The 6,146-nt window shown below is 47.9% G+C and overlaps 1 pseudogene; it reads right to left on the reverse strand.

Annotated features, from left to right (window-relative positions):
• Positions 1–1,370: 1,370 nt before the first annotated feature.
• Positions 1,371–5,833, reverse strand: LOC119275094 (annotated as a pseudogene).
• Between the last annotated feature and the right edge of the window lie 313 nt (positions 5,834–6,146).

Genomic DNA, 6,146 nt, shown 5'->3' on the forward strand with positions numbered 1-6,146 from the left:
AGTGCTGGTCTTCAGTGGATCTGTTTGGATCCGGTATTTTGTTTTTCCATCTTTGTTTACATGTCTATAGGTTGTTTTCTTTTGATCTATACTTTTTTTCATCGGCAGCGGTTGTTGTATCATGCACTGGTTCTGGTGGGTCTTAGCACGACAACTTCCGACTGTCTACTAGAACAAGTTTGGCCCGACTCCGATGAGGGAAGGCGATGACGGCGACGCGCCTTCTACTCGCTCCAGTGTTTGTAGTCGTCGCTAGGTGGTCTACAGACATAAAATGTATTTTTTTGTTGTTTTTGTGTTCTTCGTACCTCCATGGCATGATGAACACGTCGAAAGTTTCATGGAAAAAAAAGTGGGCGTGTGATGGAAAGAACATGCAAGGCGACAACTCACGCCACGTTCGTTTGCTTGACAAAGGCGGGCACCGTCATTTGCAATGGACGTTTCGTTTTTACTGAAATAAAAAAGGTCCAACTGTCTTTTGCTTCGAGATTTAGCACAGATTGAGACGTGTTTCCTAAAACTGCACTGGCATCTGCTTAAAATACGAGGCCAAATGGCCAACACACGATTAACTATCATTTGACGCCGATAACAAGATAGGCTCCTCCAACTCAAACAAGAAAGAAAGAAAAAAAAGATAGGCACCTGCTAAAATCGCACACAACTTGAGACTGCAGCTTCAGCTTGACGCCGCGCTAAGTTGAGTCGACAGAGATGTAACCCTGTCGGCCGGGAATTAGCCACACGTTACCATTGGTGCGAATGAGTTTACTACCACCACTATCCGCGCGCGGACAGCCAGGCCAATTTGTCAACAGTGGAGCACCGCAGCATCGGCATGTAAATGGGGGAGAGGTACGTGCATGCTCAGGTTCTCTGGAACTCCAGCTGCTGCCCGGCCGGCCGCTATAAGTAGAGAGCGGTTCGGCCAGAACTTTTGCTTGTTTTCGCAAGCACTTGCCAGATGCATGCACCGGGCCGCTGACTAAACCACGTTGTGTACGTATATTCAGGAAGCAAACTAGCAAAGGTAAACAGCACTGCTGACCTGAATAAAAGGCGGTCGGTCATATACCAGACTAGATTAGCATCGGTGACCATCGCACATACGGAAGCCCATGCCAGAGCCTATCATTGGATCGCACGAACTAGAATTGTTAGGCAGCGATGCTTCAGGGCAAGCATGGTTGAGGCCTCTTAGTAAAGCTACTGTAGATGCTTGCCATACCGTTGTGCTCTGGTACGTAAATGGAGCAACCACTTGTTTGGACGCCACACCATACCATATATAAGTTGACGTCATGGATGGCACGCAACTCAAGCGGGCCGTAGTAGTTTATGGCGCGGCGGCGAAATGGATGGATGGATTACTCCTCGTCAGGCTTTCCAGGCCGTGCACGGGGAAATGACGACTAGTTATTTCACTTTGATGGCAAATAATTTACAGACATTACAGCGGTGGACTCAGCTCAGCGCATGCATGAGCATGATCGACTATACTACATGTCTAGCTGACGTTTACAGCAGCGCCGGTGCTGGAGGACTCCTCGTCCTGGGGCGCCCACGTCCACACCTTCAGCTCGCCCGTGCCATCTCCAGTGAAAAGCAGCCTCGATGGTCCTTGGGCGAGTTCGATGGTCTTCACTTCTGTTTTGGAGGAGAGCGTGCCCATCTCCTCTTACCTGAAAGACGGGAACAAGTAATTGTAGGTTACTGGAAAGGAGGAAGCAGAACAACTGACAGCGTGTTCTGAATGGCACTCACGATGGCAGGTCCAACAGGCGGACGCAGTTGCTCTTGTGGAGGGAGCAAAGCAGAACCGGTGTCTTTCCCGGACGATGCATGCCAAAGAGGGTGCGTAGTCCCTGCAACGGAGGGTGGATGCAGGTTTAGCAACACTTGAAACCAACAACTGATTAACACTGTTGGAAAGGAAGTTCAGGAACAAACCATTGCCCAAGAACCATAACAAAGCAGAAAGTTTATCAAGGACAATAGCATCATGCACTAAATCTCAACAGAGCTTACGAACGTACACTGACAAACATGCTTCCAGGAAGGGAAATATTGAGAAAGCCAATAACCGGACATAGGGACATTCAGACTTTCGAAGAACAAATTGCTCTGGTGTTGCATCTAGTTCCTGCTGTATGACGGTTCCTAACAATTCTGACGTTGCCGGTACATTTTTATTTGGTACTCCCTTGCTAACTCTTCAGTCAGGGAAACAGATGAGCTCAATGACGTTGCTGATACATGTCTATCTGATACTCCCATACTAACTCTTCAGGGAAACAGATGAGCTCAGCAGACTGATGGGCTGATGGCAGCCATCTAAAGTTCCCAAGAAACAGAGCTTCTATTAGGCTCAAACCCTTTATCTGCTGCTCGATAGCAGCAGATAAATTCCCAGCATACTAGGAAGAACACCGACTACGTGCCAAACATGTAACAAAGGCCATACTGTGCAAACTATAATGCTTGACCGAATGCAGATGGAGTCACAACTTCCAGAAATGGAGACCTTCATGCACCGACGGCAATAACATCAGAAGATTGATCCAGCGATAATAACTATGAGAAAAGATCTTCCATTTGATTTTAGACAAGTTACTGTGACTACTGGAATTGTAGGATCACTTGAGAACAGATAGAAGCTGCTTAATCCAGTAACACATATCAAGTAGCTGCAAAGATCTTCCACTTGATTTTAGACAAGTAATTGTGACTAGGTTGAATTGTCGGATCAGTGAGAACAGATAGAAGTCCACTAGCACATATCAAGCAAAAAATTAAACGAAATAAAGAAAAACAAAAGTACGACAACATAGTTATATGTAGCAAGTGCAATTCAGTAACAGTCTTGCTAAGTCTCAGTCGACTGAGACTTCGTTAAGTCTCAGTCGATGCTATATCCGTGAGATACTACATTGAGATAAAGGGCAACCTAGTGCATGTAGCTCCCGCTTGCGCAGGGTCCAGGGAAGGGTCCGACCACTTTGGGTCTATAGTACGCAGCCTTTCCCTACATTTCTGTAAGAGGCTGTTTCCAGGACTTGAACCCATGACCTCATGGTCACAAGGCAGCAGCTTTACCACTGCGCCAAGGCTCCCCTTCAGATACTACATTGAGATCCGTGCAAAATTTTCTTTTCAGTTTTTTTCTTTTTCCCTCTTGAATGTTATGTCACTTGACTGAGACTTGATTATATCTCAGTCGACTGATACCTAAGCTACACCCATGATTTTGCACATAATCGTGCACCTTCTCTGGCTAAAGATTAGCCTACTCATCACCACGAAATATTTACCTAACCTAGTACTAAAATTAGCCTTAATATCATCTATGTTACTGCCCCTGAAGAAATACATAAGCCATAAATATTCAACACATACAGTTTACACTGTTCAATCAGACTAGTTAAGGACAATATCATACTATCACTGATAAAAACACAAAGTTGCAGCTAATACAATCTTTCATGTTCGAATTTTCAATGAAGTTTTCAGAAAATAACGCTGATGGAAATATCCATGTAGATTAAGTCTGCAGAACTTACATGCTCCTCGGAATGGGTATGCATGAGTTGAAGGTTTCCAGATTCTGAAGCAGCCCAGACCTTTACGGTCTTATCCAGAGAGCAAGATAGTAACTTCTGATCCCAACAAAGCACAGAAGTAACAGCAGCTTTATGCTCAGAGAGTGTTTGGACACACTGAAGATTTTTAAGGTCCCATACCTGATAAATACCAAGAATATATCAGACACAAACATAATGTTTAGCAGCCAACAGAAATCAGCAGGTCTGCAGCATTTTCATACTCCGATTGTCTTGTCAAGTGAACCAGAGTAAAGCCTATTTGCTGAGCCAGCAAGTGAAATCACATGACGGTCGTGGCCAGCGAGGATTGCCACCGGTTCCAAGTTGATCTCCTTAGCAGGAAATTTCCAAGCCATGATGCGGCCGTCCGCCGTGCCAGCAAACAGCATCTCATCCTTGATAGTCATGGAACAAACAAGCCCAGAAGGCCCCTGAAGACTTAGCTTCATCCCTGTCTGTATGTTCCATGCCTAGAAGCCATCGGAACAACAAAGAACAATAGTTCAACACCCAATAGCGCTTCAATATATAGCATAAAATTGACTTGCACTCATAGTAAAATTGAGAATACCTCCACGGATTTTGGGATTCCAATAAATACCCACTTGTCATGAGTGATCATACAACCAATCTTCCCTCCTATCTTGATGACATCAACGCACTATTGCAAAAACATTAAGAATAGAAAGGGCAACATAGTAGATTAGAAACTCTCTCCTTTTTTTCTCTACTACACAGCAATCTTTTCATAAAGTTTCTCCATTTTCTTGAAGAACCTTCTCTCCTTAAAGCTCATCTCTCTTTTCATTTTTTTTACTCTTTTTCTTTCTTGCTATTAAATGCATGGCCATCTGGCAATGAGAGTACAACTTTAACCCCAGAGAGCTTTGCTTGTCAGTCAACCAGCCTGATCACCTCCTGAGACTGATCCGGTGGACACTGATTACCACAAGCAGGCGAAAAGCCTCCAAGGCAAATCAATCTGACATGTCGTCAACCCCAGGCGTGCCAAATGACAACCTGATCTGAATCAACAAGTACATCAGACGCACTGAGGAATGAGAGAGCTCCCCAATTGATCAAGCAGTCAGCACACATCAACCATCATAGGCGATGCACTATTTGAGCCCATCGGCACATCGACCACCTCAAGCAACCAGAGTTACTCCCAAATTGATCAGGCAGCAGAAATCAACCACCAGAGGCAATGCAGGAATCAACGCAGACACGACCCCAAAGGTGAACCGAGCATAAAGAGTCTGAGGGGAATCCCGAGAGCGGATAGCCCAGCTACCTTGCCAGAGTTGCCGTCCCATACGCGAACAGAGCCATCGGCACTGCCAGAGTAGAGCTTTGTCGGACCCCATCGGCATAGAGATTCCAGTAATAGCCTGCAGCATCCGATAAAAAAAACCGTAAGAGCCCGTAGCATTTCATAATTACTCGCAGCAAAGCAGATTCTTAACAGTTATACAAAGTAACAACGGGGTTGCTAATTATCCAAGCAATTACAAATTATTTGCAATTACAAAGTCGCAACGGGGTTGCTAATTATCCAAGCAATTACAAATTATTTGCAATTGCAAAGTAAATGCGGGCTTGCTAATTTTGACGCACAAGTATCTGAGTATCCAATCAGAACAGCGCGGCGTTACGACAATCGATTTCGAAGAGGGGCAGGGTCGCAGGGAAATAGTCACGCACCTCCTTGTGTCCAGCGAGGGCGCAGAGGAAAGCGAAACCGCCGCAGCCACGGCTCTCCTCGACGCGCGGCTCCTGGATTGGCTCTGGATTCGTGCCCGCCGGCTTGGGATCCGTCTTCTGGTCCGACTTCTTCAGATCTCCAAACAGCCGTCGTGCAGGTGTAGGGGCTGCGGCGCCGAACGCGGCGCCGCGACTCGATCCGCGGGATTCAGCCCTCCGCGCGGGGCCTAGGAGTCTCGCCGTCGCAGGCTCGAGGCGGAGGGGCGGGCGGGAGGCCTTGGCGCAGCCGCTTCCAGCGCCGCCCCTGCGGGGTTCGGAGGGACGGGCGTAAGGGCTCCACCGTGCGGGCGCGGCCGCGAGACCGGGGCCGAGGCGCGCGGAGAGGGAGGATGAGATCGGCATGGCGGGGTCCCGTCTCGCGGAGGCGCGGCGAGGGCGAGGGCGAGGACGAGGCGGCGCTAAGGTATCGGTGGTGCGGGGAGGCTGTGATCGCGTCTGCGCGACGTATCGTGGCCGGAAGGGAGCGAGAAGTGGCACCGGGCGGTTGCGAACATTTTATTTTTCGACGAGGAGGCGGTTGCGAGCAGACAGGGGACAACACGGCCCACGACAGCACGCGTACCTCTCTCGAAGACCCAGGCAAGCACTACAGCGTGCCAGCCCACCAGCACATTTGGCCCGCGTACGGCCTACAGGCTGTTTTGGGCCATTTTTTATGGACGACTCTACGATCGATCGGCGGATAATTAGAAAATATCCGCCGCCTCCTCTCTCTCAAAAAAAAAAACCGCCTCGCAGATCATCGGATGAGCACAATGATGGACGCGCGATCTACCC

This window comes from Triticum dicoccoides, chromosome 3B, assembly GCF_002162155.2.
Source record: "Triticum dicoccoides isolate Atlit2015 ecotype Zavitan chromosome 3B, WEW_v2.0, whole genome shotgun sequence".
In the NCBI taxonomy this organism is placed as follows: domain Eukaryota; kingdom Viridiplantae; phylum Streptophyta; class Magnoliopsida; order Poales; family Poaceae; genus Triticum; species Triticum dicoccoides.